The sequence below is a fragment of the Sylvia atricapilla genome, chromosome 5, assembly GCF_009819655.1.
Source record: "Sylvia atricapilla isolate bSylAtr1 chromosome 5, bSylAtr1.pri, whole genome shotgun sequence".
Lineage (NCBI taxonomy): Eukaryota > Metazoa > Chordata > Aves > Passeriformes > Sylviidae > Sylvia > Sylvia atricapilla.
The window spans coordinates 20517457-20534903 of NC_089144.1; the positions used below are offsets into that span (position 1 = coordinate 20517457).

General features: G+C 44.1%; 1 long non-coding RNA gene across 5 annotated transcripts in view; it reads right to left on the reverse strand.

Moving 5' to 3' along the window:
- Window positions 1-399: 399 nt before the first annotated feature.
- LOC136361148 (uncharacterized) overlaps window positions 400-17447 on the reverse strand; it is a 92049-nt gene continuing 75001 nt past the window's right edge. For all 5 annotated transcript variants that reach the window (XR_010743582.1, XR_010743584.1, XR_010743586.1 and 2 more), the window contains one exon: window positions 400-2955. This is a non-coding gene — a long non-coding RNA (uncharacterized lncRNA). The remainder of the gene's footprint in view (window positions 2956-17447) is intronic.

Here is a 17447-nt window from a genome sequence, read left to right on the forward strand (position 1 = left end):
TTCCTTTCTTTTCATCTGAAGTGATAAGAAAACAATGATTTTTTTTTTCTTTTGGAAAAAAAAAATCCCTCCTGAGAACATTCTGATAAGGTTACAGTTAAATAAATGATTTTCAGGAGATATGCAGTTAATTCACAAAAATACTTGGCAAAAATCTATCTCTGAATATCTAATTCATATAACGTTCTCCTTTATTTGTTTAATTCAAGTAAAATATTTTCCTCCACCCTTTCCTTTTCATAGGCTTTTCACACCCACATAACAACCAAGTGACTCTTCCCTGACCCGGCCTCCCACGCCTTTTGGTACAACTGCTCCCTGCTCTTGAGCTCTTCTCCCAAGATCCAGAGGAAGCACTTAAGGAAGGGAAAGGAAACCCAGTACAATGCTGAACCTTCCTTTTTCTTTTTTTTTTCATTAAACCATTGGGTTTATTTGCTGTTCCGCAGGGATGTGTGGTGCATGGAGAGCCTCCTCCGCAGCTGTTTTGGAAAAAAGGGAAAAAATATCCCTGAGTGCTCTCTTTAAGTGCCAAGACAAGTGGGTTTGGGAAGGGAAGGTGTCCTGGTGTCACCATCCAGGGAAATAACAGCAGCAGTGGATCTCTCCCTGCGTGAAGAACCTGCAATTCCTACAGCTGCTGTTTGGAGAAGACACGTCAACAGAGCAAGATGAATTCAATAATCACTATCCTGTTTTTCCCATTTTCTAATAATCTCAGCAGTCCAAATGATGGTCTGGAAACGCAAGAGCTACAGTATCCCGTATCAGCATCCTCACTAAATGGAAAACACAGTCTTAATGCTGGTAAAGCACCAAAGGAAAAGTTAAATATCACTGCCCTCATTTCATCAACAGCTAAAAATAAACTACTTGCCCAAGAAGCTCCCCCCTCCAAAGAATTCCTCCCAGATACAGCGACAGAGTCGAGAGCAAATCCAGGGAGCACAACTTCCAGACCCAGCTCTGTCAGCCAACGTGATTCTTTCCAGCCAATAGTATGTTAATGATTTGGGGTTTTTTTGGGAAACCACTAATTGATATCTTTTTTCTTGGCATTGTACAGATCCACTTAAAAATAACATCGTTTCTATTCTAGGCATATTTTAGGGAAAGTATCATTAGATTTAATTCCAGGGATGAACATCTGATTTTCATGTGAAATTCCAGGAGACCAGAGCCTCGTTCATTCAGTGTAACAGGGAAATTACAGCTTAGCCATGACTGGGAGGATGCGATCCCAAAGCTGGAGCTCTGGCCCATCCCCTTTGCTCAGTACCAATGTCAGCAGAGGTTTGTAGGTGAAAGGTGGGAGGGAAAAGCAGTTTCAAACTCTTTCTGTTACCCTGATCAAGAAAGTTTCCCCCTCATTCACAGACTCCTAACCTGTGGCAGGGCAGCCAGTGCTTTCTGCAAAAGCTCCAGTGGGGAAAAAAAAAAAAATGAAAGCACCTCTTCCAAGAGCTGCTGAAGGGCTTTCTCTCAATCACATTTAGCAAGATACCATCTCAGCACTGAAAATAAGCACATAAACTTACCAGTGCACTATCGGGAGAAGCATCAGAAATAAAGTTCAGGTGTTACTCAGCCGTCAGCACCTCAGCTCCTCCCTGGCACCAAGTAAATCCCACAGCAGCAGGTACCAGAACTGCCTCTCCTCTGCTGCTCACGCCCGAATGCTCACAGCCGGGCTCTGAATCTGCCACCAACAAAAGAAACCACAGGAAGACTGCTTCCCTAATGCTTCAGAACTGAGTCAGTGGGTCAACAATTCCTTCGGTTTAGGAGCCAGACCAATTCCCTTAAACACCCCTTCATTTCTTTTTTTTTTTTTTTTTTCTTTTTTTCTGATGGAGAAGCCAACTGTCTCCTGCCAGTGGCAGCCCATCTGCTTCCAGAACAGAACCAAACCACTCCAAACCACCACCTCGTTTTGGCACAGGCATCCGTCCTGACGCAACTCCATTTTGTCTCCCACGTCTGGGAAAAGCCATGAGAAAATACTTACAATTGAAAAGGCAGCCAGGAAAACTGCTCCGTGTGCACCTTGCACAGGCTGTGCCGGCTCACAGCCCACGCTCCCTTCTCCCATGCCCGGGACGGAGTGGCACAAAGGAGAGCACTCCATGTGATGACCCCACACCTGTCCCCCAGCGTGCCTCGTTCCGTGCAGGCACAAGAATATCCCGGGTGTGCATTTCAGGAGCAGTGTCTGAACAAAGAGAGAGCTCCGGAGCTGCTATCCCTCTTCCCCATCCATGACTCAAAACGTCTGGTTGAAAATTGGTTTCGTAATAACCCTTTAGTTCCACCTACTCACATCACAGAGCGATTCTTGCAGCAAATGCACAGGAAATCACCAACGAGTGCCAATGGAGCTACTATTCCAAGAACCAGCTCTTTCGGTTATTCCTTCATCACTTGGAAACCGAGATGCTTTTACTTTCCCTATTGCACCGTGTGCAATTTTTTTTTAAGATGAGCCCTTAACTATGATCCTGTAAAATACTTTGTTGATAAATCACCAGCTGAAAACTTGCCCACTGTATTTAAAAAAAAAAAAAAAAAAAAGAGAGAGAGAGAGAGAGAAAGAGAAAGAATTTCACAACGCTCATTCCAGAAAATACAGTAACTCCTTTCTGGAAATAACTCACTGGACAAATCAAGCGGGGAGAATTAATTTTTGGAGACAGTCTGCATCCTGCAGAGCACACAAAGACGGTGTCGTCAGCCACGTGCCTTTGTGACCACCAACAGCAGACCCCTGACTCACCCAACCACGAGATGAGTCGCTATGAATGGTTTCCTCTTCTTTCACGCTCCCCTGGGGTGCTCTGTGCCACTGGCATATCCTGAGCCTAATCCCGACTTTGATGGGAATTCCAAAACTCATCTGGGAAGGCTGTGGCCACCAGCTAACGACGTGGCCATCTGCTCCCTCCTGCTTTGAGTCACCTGTCAGCAATACAAAAGGAAATTACTCAGCAGCGAGCACGTGGAAGCCTCTGCTACAGCCTCTGGCGTACCCCTTGCGGGAATGCAACATTCTGGAGCACTCAGATCACCCTGAAAGGAAAGTGTTATGCCTTGTAGCACTCCCATTCAAAAAAACAGTGAAATTTGGTTTAAAATAAAGATGAAAATGAATGCCAGGAGTGCGGGGAGAGCGTTTCAGCTGGGTTCTCAGTGCCAGCATCACTGAGGCTGCCATGGAAGGGGGGACAAAAATAAAAGAAGACATTTCACAAACACGAGACCTTCACTGTGCGTGACAAGAAAAATAATTAAAACAACTGAGAGAACTAATCTGTGGCTGCTTCGGAAGTTAACTCTTCGAAGGAAGTGATTAAGAGAACAAAAGCAAAGTGTTATGTTTATCAAACATGTGAACTTAACCCTCAGAGAGGGCTTACTCCTGTAAGTGAAGGTGGAATACTGTCACAGCCCTCCCTGCAGGCATCAGTTCACAGTGGGCTGAGATCTTAGTGAATATTAATGAATTATTATTTCAAAGAAATAAGTCTGATCAGAAATACGAAGCACAGCTTTGCCAAAACACCAAATACTAGCAGAAAGGCATCCACAATGTCCTGTGCCTCTTTACAAAATCCCCTTGATCTAACGCCTATCCAGGACAAAATTCACAAGTATTTTCCTGAGAAGACCTGATTAATGACTAAGAACATGCACAAATTCAGTCCCAGCAACAGACAGTTTTTGTTTCATCACGCATTACGCAGCACACAAATTCAGCCCTCTGAAACAAGGCTCCCAACTTCTCCCCCAAAAAACCACCGACAAATACAAGACAGCTACTACAAACCCTGCTTTGAATGTTCAGGATTTTCACAAAAATTAATTAATACTAAAGATCTAATTGTCTAACCTGCTTCTGCATGCAGAAAGAGCCAGACCTGGTGCCTCTATGGGGGGGGGGGGAGGGAAGCGTTTCTTGTTCCTGTTTCATACTTGACTTTTTTCCTGCGCAGGAGATGATCTAATTATCCAACATGTCAGTATATTGCTTCACCCTTCCTCATGTGTCTCCTTACATTAACATATTTTAACAATTCAGCTCATTAGGAAGGAGGCGAGGAACAAAACGGCAAATTATCCTTAAAAATCAATCACAAAGGCAGAAGTCTTTCCATGTTTTGTCCTGTACCTCTCCAAAACTCTAGCGGAGCACATTCAACGATGCTGAATGTAAACGGGTCACAAATCTCCCCAAATCTCACATCCTCACGCTGCTCAGATGGAAATGTACCTGTTGAAGACAGGAGCCTGATGGGTGAGCTGTGCAAGGGAGTAATTTTGGGTCCTGCCCAATTAGAAGAGAAAGAAAATCCCAAATGCCAGCCCCTTATTGTTCCCAACCGTGCTGATGCTCAGCTGCAGGCACTGTGGCTTCGAGGGGGCTGGTGGATCTCATGTATAATAATTGAGGATGGGTGATGAAAGCCAGCCATCAAACTACATAAGGCTGCTACCCATCGCCTTGAAATGGATCTGAAAAACCCTGAAATCCAAATATAACATGGACAGCACCTGCATTTGCATATGTAGGATGCCAGCCGAAGTTTCCGAGCCTTTTTAGCAAATGCCTTTTTTTACAGCAAAGAGCCATTCAACACCCAGCCCTGCCAGCAGACACAGATTTGAGAAATGATCTTGTGTTTTAAATCTTCCCCCAAATTCCTACAACAGGTTTAGCCTGAGCAGAGTCCCCACGGCACACAGTAAATCCACGGGATCTCAAGAAACGTTTCTTCAGCAAGTTTTGTGTATAATAGCAGTGCCTATATATAAATGTGTTTACGGCTATTCCCAAAGAAGAGCCTGTTCTGAAGCAGCTCCTTTATTGTGATCGAACACGCTGGATTCATTCCCAGTTTTAAGCCTTATATAAGGCCTTCAAGGAAACAGAAACTTATTTTGTACAAAATCATGCCAGTATAGTAGTAGGTGCAACGGAATTATTCTGTTACACATTAAAGTTTTACTAATAAAAGACCTGCACTGCCGTCATAAAGTCAAATGCTGCTTCCCACTAGTACAAACAAATATTTCCTGCCAGGTATGTCCACTCTGACTAATAAATAACACAGCTTTTTGAACCGTGGGCTGCAGTATAAACATGCTAGAATATTATTTAATCCCCATGGCCTGTTAGGAGGGAGCACAGTCCAGCGTGCTTGCAGAGATGGCTCAAAAACCCTCAAGGATGCAGCACAGGTCCAGCCATCTCAGGTCTGGTTCCCTCCCCACGCAGGCTTCTGCCACTGCTCCAGCAGAATCTACACTTCCCAGGACCACCAAGGAGTCAAATCACTCCAAATTCAAATTAACACCAGGACCAAAAAGCTGGGTATGTGACCAGGTCTCAAAACTCAAGCTCTTGTACTCATAATAAAACCACTAAATTGGTAATAAGCATCAGAAGCTTTAAAATGAAAGATACCACCAAAACCCAACAAACCACCAAAAATCCCCACTTGACAGAAATGACAGGTTGTGATTAACATCTTACGGTGGTCTTCACACTGTGTTTCTGCAGAGAATCTGCTTGGGCAGAACACATCTATGCCTGACGTAGGCTGGGAGAACAACGCAGCTCCCCGAGTGGTAGGTAGCACAGACACGGCCAGGGAGACAGGAACACCCACTCCAGTGCCATTTACGTGTCTACATCCAGATAAATAAATAAATCAGTCTCCACTGGATTAAGCACATGCACTTTGCACAGCACTTCACTGATAGCACCAAGGCTTTTTCCCTGCGGCCACGTCCCATTTTGCGTTACCATGCAGAAGCAGCTCAAGGACTAAACCAGATCAAAACTAAACCTCCTCTTGCTTAAGATTAAATTATTACAGGACTGACCTTGCAGATACCTTGGCCCAACTTTTCACAGGGGTTCACAACCCAGCACTGAGGTTCAGCACCAGCACAACACTAACATTTTCTTTGGGAAAGAGATCCTCCCATTGCAAAGTCCCCTCCCTGGGAAGTGGGAGACTTGTATTGTTTTCTCCTCCTATGCCCACAGCCTGGCACTGTGCTGTAATTTTGACACTACACATTTATGACCAGAGTAGTGACCTCTCACCCCTCCTTCTGAAACACACCACTGCTCCCAAGTCACGTAAAAGATTCAAAATGAGATGATACGTGAGCACAGCTTGACCCTTACCCTACAGAGAAAAGGACTTCTCAGGGCATTTGGAAGTCTACATTTTAATTTCTTCTCTTAATTCTCTTTCTGTGTTTTATCCAAGCTGCTTAAGCAGATCCCAAGAGTCAGGACACTATTTAATACTGACATACCTCTTTCTTCCCACTTCACTTGCTAGCAATTCAGAGATGCTTAACTCTTCTTATTCATCCTACAGGTGTCTGCTGTATAATTTTACGTCTTCAGTTCCAGGGTTGGCACTTTTTTAGATTTCATTTCATGGGCCTGCACACAAGCCATGTTCACAAATACATTCTGGAGCTGTAGAAGCTGAGAGGAATGGCTGAATTCTGACCCTGGCATGGAAAGGATGACGTGAGGGGCAGGCGAGGCAGGATGGAATTGCTCTCCTGACTTACTCTGGTAGCTACAACAGATGGATCACATAATCCAATGCAAACAGCGAGCAAGTTCCTTGGTAATGAGAGAAAAGGACACGATGACCTCTAGGTAAAAATCCTGGGAACAGCAAGCACACATAAACATCAACCTGAGCAACTTTAATTCTGTGCCAGAGCCTGAACTGCAGATAACAGCAAAGACAAACACCCAAGACAGATTTAATTCAAGCTGTAATTCACTGCATGAACATGCCAAAATTGTGGTACAAACCTCATGCCTTTTAACACTCCTCACTGTAAGCCTATTCTTATCTTGGTGATGAATGTAGGATTTTAGAGTGGTTTTTGTTTGTTTTTTTTTTTTCAAGCCTGTTGCAATTTTGGTGCTCTGTTCTTTAGCAGGGAGGAAGCTGGAAGTACTTCAGGTTATGAGCTGGGGTGGAATATGTCCTAGTACTGATCCACAAACACAGGGCATCTCATGACAGGGCACTGATAATGAATTGTTGCATGGATACAGACAAGCACATTACTGTAATCCTCCCCTCCTCCCTAATAAAGGGTATTTTAATTTAAGATTTATTTTGTTTGCGAAGTTGATTCAGCCCTTTCAGTGGGAAGCAACAGCACATGAACTGTGTTTTCTTGGTATGAAGGTACAGATCTTTTAGCATATGCTTTAAATAACAGGCTAAAAAACTCCCTGTTCCTTCTTCTGATTAAGAAATCCTTGAACAGCTCAGTTCCCCAGCGCTCAGAAACCCCGACAGGGTAGCAGGGCCCATAAACACTCATTTTCTGCCCCAAACACAGGAACACTTCAGAAATAATGAGCATTTGGAGGAGGGTGGATTTTTGGGGGGATTTCCTCTATTTTGAGTGCTCCGAGCTCATACCACTAGATGGCATGTTTGAAACTCTTGGCATCTCAGTGAAATCACAAGTCTGCTCGGCATCACATCATGCTTATCCTCTTCTGGGATGGAAAACTACAGGTAAAATGATATCTCAGGAGTCAAAGAACCAGGACAGGCAGACAATGGCATGGAAAAATGCGCCTGCATGGGAAGGCAATGTCTGCCAGCGAGCTGAGGGAGAGACTGCCACGGAGAGCTGAGCTCCAAAGCACTTCTAGCTCTCATCCTGGTGTGGCCTTGGTAAATCTCTTCATGCCTTGGGAGAGCATCTGCATGCCAGAGGGAGCTGAGACAGGAGGAAAGTGTCAAAGGAGGGTGAGAGTTGAGCCTTTGGATACACAACACCACACTGAACCACAAGCTGAGCAATGCCCTGCTCTCTGCACAGTCCCAAGAGCTCAACAGACCAAAAATCATCCACAGCCTCTCCAACACATCACTGGCTGAACTGATGGGAGGGAGGCATCCAGGGCATCACCAAACAACAGGGGAAAATGTAGCCAACCCACAGCATCCCATGCGAGATGTGACTTTTCCAGAAGTGTTGAGCACTTCCCACCCCACAGACCTCCACGACAGATAAGCAAACACACAGCAGCCCATGACACTGAGTCACAGCCTCAGAGCAAGTCACCTCTTGTGCAGGACATGTTCTGGAGTGCACCTAGATGTGCCCTGGTGCACTGGCCTTGGCAGGGATGCCAGAGCCTGGTAGAGCCACTTCCTTAAGGCTTCTGGCTTGCTCTTGCTGCCAGTTCCTTAATTTAATTCAACCCACTTAGAAAGTGCATTAGCACAAGCATGTACCAACATTCCAACCAAGCAAGTAACATTCCCTCAAAGAAGAACAAGTCGGTTCAGCGCCGCTGTAACGATTGCGGGCGCTCGGAGCTGGTACTTGTCATGGCATCGCACCCCACATTCCCTCCGTGGGCAGCTTCAATAGACAGGGATTAACAATTTACTATGAGCACTTCAGCATCTGACTCAGTCCTTGGAAGGGGTACTCGTGTCAATGGGAGGGGGGAAAAAAAAAAAACTCACCATAAAACCAAACAAAAAACTCTGTCAGTTTGAGCTGGAGGAGGAGAGGGATGCTGTTGATAGACCCCCAAGGGCAATGGTACAGAGTGCTTCTTGTCTGGGCGGAAGGAAAACATACCACTTTCCTTCTTTCAAACAAGAACAGCTCAGCCCCAGAAATGCAGCAAAAATACCCCCTCCATGTTCTCCTTCTGTAGGATTTAGTGCTGAAGTGACCAAAGTGCCCTCACCATTACCCTCAGTGAAGGACCAAAATACACTCCCGAGGCAGCACAAGAAAGCTTTGTTTGCCACAGCACCATCCATCCTACACTCTTCAGGAATTCTGCTCTTCCCTGGTCCATCAGTCTGGCACTATTTTGTGTATTTACATGCTCCTGTTTACACAGTATGGACCTGCTGGGAAAATACTCCCCAAAACATGCCAGAGTACATTTCTGTGTCGATGTCTGCAGGCTCTGCCAGCAGGTCTGTAGACATCAACACAGGGCTGTAACATTCTGCTGAAATATTCCAGCAAAGGCTTTAATTTCAATGGACAAACAACTCGAGAGAATTCAATTTCAAACATAAGGAAGCAATAATCTCATCTGAATCTTTCCCGCCCCCTTTAGATGCAGCTCACTCTAATCATCCTTCTCTCTAGTGGTGGATGATGCTGAACCTCTTGCAAACAGGAATACACCATGGTGTCTTGATTCCTTTTAAATGAAAGCCACAAGTACTCCAACAGACAGGTAAATTGCAATTTGTAGCGTAACTACAAACCCCATTGCAAAACTTTGTGAGGGGAAAAATGGTGGATCATCTATAAATGAAAATCCTTCAATTTCTGGTTCAGATTTTCCTCTTAATGAACCACTCAATACACAGCATCCCAACAGAAAGCACGGAAAATACTTAATGAACGGGATTATTCTCACTTCTATTTATATACCTGCAGCACAGATGTTGATATCTGGGTTAGTCACAGGGAACTCCTTTAAAGTCAGTGCAAAGAAACTGTCACTTGCATGACATGATTCATCTACTTATTCCAGGCAGTTATTTGGGATGTTTTCCCTCATAGAAGGGAAGCCAGGAACATCACAGCCCTGTCAGATGAGTTACAGTGATACCAAATTTTCAAATGCTGCTTTAAGCTACTGAAAAAAAAACCAAAAAGAAAAGAAAAAAAAAAAAAAAGAAACTTTCAGATAATGATTTGTGGCATAAAATTTTATATACTTATTTTCATGGAAAACCCTAAGTAAGAATGTTGCCCCTTACAGTTTTTGTTCCAAGAATTTTCATCCTCAATTTGTAAACTGAATTTTGCAGCACTGGCCCAGAACAGAGATGGACAAAGAACTCTGGCCAATGTGAAAGCAACTGATCCATTTCCCTCTTAAAAGAATTAATTTGAAAGCAAACATAGTAACCTGAAGAGTAGACTGTGGATTTCATCACGCAATACCCTTTTACATTAATAAAAGGATTTTTATGAGGAAGGAGGAATGATCTTGTGGTTAAGGGCAAGACGTTCAAAGTGCACTGCTAGCTCTGGACTGTGTTTTTCATGGCAAAGTCTCCACCTCAATGTCACACACATTATGCTTACTGCCTCAGATTAACATTTTTGGAGAGGACATAGACTGGGAAGGAAGTATTGGGAGGAAGATGAGGCTGTTTTTCTCTAGCACAGCATCAAGAGCTGAGGCCCCTTTCATGGAAAAGCTGACAGTGAAGAGGACAGATTTCATGGACAGTCACAAGGACATGGCTATTCATGAGTACAGCTGAAACTCATGACATTGCTCTGGCCTCTGCAGCCAGGGAAACTCCTGGGCCACTCAGCCTTGTTCTCAGGCTAAGGAGAATGAGCACCAGCGTTTCCTCAACCTCACTGCCTTTGCTGCTCTCCTCCTCAGCAGACAACCACAAGTATATAAACGGCTTTCTGAAGAAACTGGGGAGACAGAGATCACCTCCTGTGGAAGCGATGCAAGCCCTCAACAGTGGAGCAAATGTCCCAGGGCAGCAGCACCAGCCTGGCCGTGCCCTCTGCAGTCTGTCCATGCCCCCCATGCCAGGACTGGCCTCTGAGGCACCCCACTCACTGGGAACACAGCAGAGAATTCTGTCATTTCTGAGCTCTCTCCTGCTGGTCCAGAATCAGCAATGTAGAAGTAACTCAGATGATCACAGAATGGTTCGGGTTGGAAGGGACCTTAAAGATCACCTCATTCCAACCCCTTGCCATGGACAGGGACACCTTCCACTATCCCAGGAAGCTCCAAGCCCTGTCCAGACTTACTTGGAACACTTCAGGGATCCAGGGGCAGCCACAGCTTCTCTAGGCAACCTGTGGCAGGGCCTCACCAGCCTGAGAGTAAAGAATTTCTTCGCAATAGCTAATCTAACCCTGCCCTGTCAGTTTAAAGCCATCCCCCCCTTTCAATACATGCCCTTGTCAAAAGTCCCTCTCCAGCTTTTCAGTTCTCTTTTTATTTATCTCCCATCTACAAAAACAGACCCACTCCACTCTAACCAACGCTCGTAACTGAATTACTATATTATGGTAGATTAGGAGCGTCTTCTGAAAAACCTGCCTGGATGCCAGAGAGAGTCAACATCCTCGGTCAAAGAGCATCCAACAATTAATAAACTTCATTTAGCTGCCACCAAATGATGTCACCAAGAGCAAAGTACAACAACAGAAGTGACAGCCAGGCGGGACACGAGCCTTTCCCAAGTGTTGTTCAGGCGACAAGCGAACAAACCCCTCATTGTTGGTGTGCCCGTGGAAGCGGATGGCACACACACAGCTACCTACGTGTCTCCCAACACATCCTGGGAGATGCTCGGGCAAATTTATCACTGGGAGAGAACATCACCTCCAACAGACTGCAAGCTGAATCATGTAAATCTGGGAAAAGAGAATCCCATTAAAGAAGCAAAATTAACAGTAAGTATATCAGATGAAAGACTTCGCTTCTAAAGCCAGTGCCTGAGCGCAAATTCAAGCTACTTCGAAGATATTCAGGTCATTCAGACAATTATTTTAAAATGGCAGAGAAAGACAGCCTGATGATCCATGTATGGCAACAGGAGCCAGGAGCTCTGAATCATTCATAACAACACTCAGCAGCTCTATCATCTGCAGATCTCAAAGCCACTCCACAAAATGGATATGAATCGCTGGCACCCAGCTGTGGCTCCTCTGCAGTGGGTTGGCATTGCAGGGCTGCACTGGGAGGCCTGGAGAGCACCAGGGTGCTTTCCAAACAGCAGGCAGTAATTACAGCTTCTGTCCCTGTTTATCCACCTACCTACCTTCAATTCTCATTTAGCATTCCCACGGCTGACAGCTATGGCTGTACCAAATCTCCCTCCACAGGAACTCCTTCATTTAATTCTGTGAATTCTCTGGCAAATCTCACTTTTCAGAATAAAAATAAAATAAAATAAAATAAAAATAATAATAAAAAAAACAACCCTGTGTTTTTTTCCCACTACTCCAAACAGCCACATGAATTCAGTGGATTCCTCAGCACCTGCTGTATCTGAGAGTGACTGTTGATGCTATCCTTGTACTGATGAACAACAGAGGTGACCCAAACCCACCTTTCCCATCCGTACATCCTCGTGTTTTTCCTCACTCAAATTGATAGACTGAAACCTTTAGATTTACTTTGCAAAAATCAGGAGGCTAATGCACAGAGAAAGTAAGTGGTGTGCTGAAATAACAGGATGACTCTCCAAGATAAAAGCAGAGATAAAAGCAGGCTCCACATCGCCTGAGTCCCGGCCTCCCACCTGATCCAGTCAGGGCTGCTACACCCAGTTTGAACATTTACTTGAAGGTTGCATAAGATTCCTATAAACTGTCTGTGCCCCAACACCCCTCTGTTAATGCCAACAGCTGTTTCCCAGGGCAGAAGCAGAGGTATGAAGGGATATTTGCCTTTTAACTGAAGAACATTTTGTTAACAACGCTGCACTGCTATTACCCATCACTGGTTTTGGGGCTGTATTTGTTACAGGTTAGAAACAGGCTCCTGCTTCCACACTGCCTTTATCCACCCCATCCCTGCTGCGCCTGTGTGCCAAAGAACAGTGATATCAGCTGCTGCAATCTCCTGTTCATGGACGATCTGAAGTACAGCATGCTGGAAACCTTAAGCAGATGTAAAGCACATTGTCCTGCAGATAAAACTCCATGTTAGAATACATTTCCCAGAAAAAGAGATGCAACTAAATGGAAAAAGAAAAAAGCTGCTACTAAAACCCTGTCAATTTCTGCTGAGTATGAAAGACCCAAAGTCTCTTTTGCACTGTTCATCCCTCAGTTTTCCTACACAATAGAGGCCCAACTTAAACCAACACCTAAGAATATTATTTAACAAAGCCTTTACTCTGCAGCCCATTTTTACTCACTACCACTACAATTAGTGTAGGATTAAAACCTTACATTCTCTCAGATGCTCCCTTTTAACTCTGTCTGCCCTGAAAACTAATTTGTAATCCAGTTTCGATATTCTCTTTCTTTCCCTTCCCATGATGGGTTGATGGAAAGAGAAGCAAAATTCCTCTGCAGGGTGAGCCTGAATTAGGAGGGACAAAGGTTTTACTAACACTGGGAAATGACCGGTTGCACATGAAAACACAGACTAAATCCATTGGGATAAATGAGATTTTTAACTTGTAAATCCATTTTGGGGCTTAGGGTCCTCCCTTCTATAAAGGTTTTTCTCTCACCTTCAGGGAGTTTTCTATAACATGGAAGTTGCCTTGTAAATGTGTTTGAGATACTTCTCCCAGCACTGCAAACATCATATAATGGAACTACAGGCACTTCAAAGGAAGTGGCTGCTTAGGGCAAAGCTGAAAACATTTATTGTCATCTAGACACACTTTAATCAACTTGCTCAGGCAGAGTCATTTGTGATACACCTTCCCCAGACGTGCCTTCAAAGAGAAGCGAACCTGCTTCCCCTCAACACTAAGCTCCAGAAAAAAATTAATTCCTGGTCAAACCCAGATATTCCTTGGACGAGCTGTAGTGCCAAGCAGTGCCGAGACCTGCAGCTCGAAGCAAGGAGTGATTTTAACAAGCACAGCTTCCTGCTTTTCAAAGAGGCTTATCTGAACTCCTCTTCTTCCAAATGTGCTGGATATTTCTAAGATTTGTCATGTAATTTTTTTCCCTCAGTACATGTACCCATGTCTCTCCACTGGCCTAAGCTGGTACCCAGGAATTAACTCTCTCCTTAGCTCCTTTAGCTACACACACACACATACACACAAAAAAAATCAACCTTCCACTTCTTTCCACATCTAATATTTGTGTCACATTATTTTCACTTCAAGTATCATTTAAATTCAGCAATAATGGTTCCCGGTCTTCACTGAGAATACTGAGACTCTGAAATCAGTCCACTATGTCTAATTATGAAGTCAGGAAACCCCGTTTTTTAGAAGACAAATAATATTTTGATAATTATTTTACTGTTGTTCTTTCAACTCATAGAGGAATTTTAGAAGTAAGCGTTACTAAAAATTAAGGCCTCAGTGCACAAGATCTTAATTTCATGTGAATTACTGTCAGGCATAAAACACTTTGCTAGATAAGGACCTATCAGATCTCCAATTCTGCCAGCAATTCCAATGCAGTCCAGTTGAGTCCAGTACAAAACACAGCTCTGTTGAAACAGAGGAACTCAACATATCCTCTTGCCATTCTCAGTCTCCCAATTCTGCACCAACTCTGCCTCTGTTTGCAGCCATCCCACTGCACAAATCCTGCACCAGAGCAGGGTCCAAACCTGGATTAAGGATAAAGATGGGGCAAAAGGCCCCCATACTTAATGGGTTAGTTAAGCCTATTTCTGGTAATTGATGAAAATCAGTACGTCAGGGATGATCAATTAAAATAAGTTCATTATTTCTGTGTCTGATCTTCCCTTTATCATTGTTGCCCACATCTCCCAAAAACAACTGATTTTTGGAAATGATTTTCTTTCCACAGCATTTACCAGTGGCCTTTATTGTGCCAGGTATTTTTTCATTACAATGACTAAATAATCACAACTACTCCTAAAATTTCATCTGCAGCAACATTACCAGGTAAATGCCAGAGAAAGCTTATCCTGCTCTGAGTAGGAGGTTGGCCTGGAGACCTCATGAAGTCCCTTCCAACTTAAATTATTCTGTGATCCCATGATCATGTTATAAAAATCCAAGCAGGCTTGTTCATGTTTTTTGATTCTCATGGAGAAAAAACCAAAACAAAACAAAACCCTTGTCTGCTGCCTGCTGCCAAAGGGTAGGGAACTGGGTGGCAGAAAAAAAAAAAAAAAGAAAAAAGAAGAAAGGCCTACCAACTTTCACTTCTACTGGTAATGCTTCAAACTTGTCTATACTTCTCCGAAATTATTTTCATCTTGGGCTCCAAAAATTCCCTACACCCGACTTGTTCCATTTCATAACACCATTCATGCTCATGTGTCTATAAGCAAATTCACTCTGGCACAGTCAGTGACACCTTATTTATTTCCCTGTGAGTTCCTCTTTGGAAAGAGCAAGGATGTGGAGCAACCAGACAAGTTTGACTGAAGAAAGGTCACCAAAAGAGACAGTATGTTCTTATTTACTATCCATGGTTGAGGGTTTGAAGGAAAATTTAACCATGTACTTCCATCCAACTGTGCCTGCTCTCAGTACATCGTTCTATTCCCCAGAGCTTGAGTGCAGACTTTAGGTCAGCCCTAATTCTGTTTTCACCTCACTTCAGCTCAGCCTCTCCTTGAGCCTCCCCCAGCCCACGCACGTACATGTAACGTGTTAAAGATCACAGCACTGCACACGAAAACCAATCTGCTTTATGTCTTCTAAAACCTTGAGAACTTAATCCTTTGAGAACCAGTCCCCTTTTCATGTCCTCTTCCACAAGAAATGACATGGATGTGGAGCTCTTGGGTTAAATTCTTCCAGCCAAGCCCAGGGATTTCACTCCCAGTACAGTGAGCGCGCGTTGGCCATCGCATCCCGAACTCTCCACCAGTGCTGTGGTATGTGTTGGCTGCTCTCCATGGCAAGTAAAGGTTAAGGTTACAGAAGGTCTCTCCCAGGTTTCAACATGCAAGCATTCAAGAGCAAAGATTTAGGACTTGGTGTGCAAGTGAAAAGGTGAAGGATCATCAGCAGAATGCTGGAGACAAAAGTACAGCAAAAAGGATGAAATTTCATTCCGAAAAGACTGGCAAGAAAATACATTTTGTATAACGTCTTTCCTTTGCAGAGTCAGTGTAATCCAGATTATTCTGCAGCTGTAACAGGAGATTTGAGAAGTATTCCACACAAGAAACTCCCAACTAGACTCAGGTAGGAGCTTCAGAACTAAAAATTGTCAGTAGGTTTGTCTGCCAGACCATGGAAGTCAAATGTGTAAGTAACTGCAAGATTATACAAATTACCCATCCTAAAAGCCCCCTGAATGCTCTTTTCATTGTAAAAAAGGATTAGCAGCATATAAACAATTTATGTAAGGAGACTTCAATGATTTTATAGTGATGAGCTATTTAGCATTTTCAGAGGCTCCAATTATAAAACTTTTGCTTAATTTTCCACAAGCCACCCAGTGAAATAGCATGCTTTGATTTATTTAACAGCAAGAACCCTTGGTAGGAGACTGTTTTACTAAATGTGGTCATGCAGCCCTATCATCACATTGCTGCTGGATGCAAGTTCTGTACAGAAAAAGGGAATTTTGCTCACTGAACATTAACCAATTGTTCAACCTCAGCCAGCTTTGAAGAAGCTCATACAATGACCACAGTGATACTAAGATTTGTGTCTCAAAACAATGTGGCCATGTTTGGATCACAAGGGACACTGAATAAACAGCTTAATGCTATCTCAAAAGAAAAGCCGAACTTCTGGACCATGAAGCAGGAGAAAGGAACTCTGATACAATACAGCACAGTCAACTCTCAAATATGTCTGATAACAGGAAGCTGGAGTAACCTAGTTAATGAAAAACCATCAATAACAATACTATTCTTTACAAAGCCAGCTCCTGGCAACTTTGGGTGGTTTTACTGCCTTGGCTGTGGTATTTCCAAGAGGCACGGATCCAGCCTGGATCCCAGAGCAACATGGCCCTTGTTCCTCTAAGGCAGCACCTGAGCCTCGAGGGCTTGTACACAGCAGTTTGTGTCTTTGCACAGAGCCTCCACCAGCAGAGCCAACACCACGGCTGCTCTGGTGTTTGGCCACCAGAGTGTCACCACCCCAAGGTCTGCACAGGGATGTCACTGGCCTGAAGGCACACACCAGAGCGCTCCAGCTCCAACAGCAGAGTGTTCCTGGCATCCTGGTTGTTCTTGCAGTGTTAGATCCAGCTTTAGATCTTCTTTAGAGGGACAAACAAGAAGCCACTTTCATCCTCAGGAGAGTGACGCCCTCCTCTATGCGCTGGAGTGCAGGCCCCAGCACACAGAGGTCCACCAGGACAAAATATATAACCACACATGCCCCAGGCAAACTGCAGCCCCAAAACAACCAAAGCACTTGTGCCCACTCCCCCGAAGGCACAATACAGGTGAAATTTATACCTATTTCCATTTTTTCCATGACCAATAACACCAGCAGCAAATCCCAGGCTGCCGAGAAAGGTGGACTATACAACACCGCAGTGGTACTCTGGAGGGTGGAAAGTCGGTAAACAAAACAAAAATAAAATGCAGATGATATGTAGCTAAAGCAAACTCCATGGTTCACTGCATACCTAGCAGGCCAAGAAGGAAGGGAAATTCCTTCTCAGGGTTTATGTGAACAATGAGTTTCCCTGAAAACTCCAGGAGGCCGTTCCCAGCTTCTCCACTGGCACCATTACTAGGAAAAGCAAATGCTGGAAAGGTTGTTTCA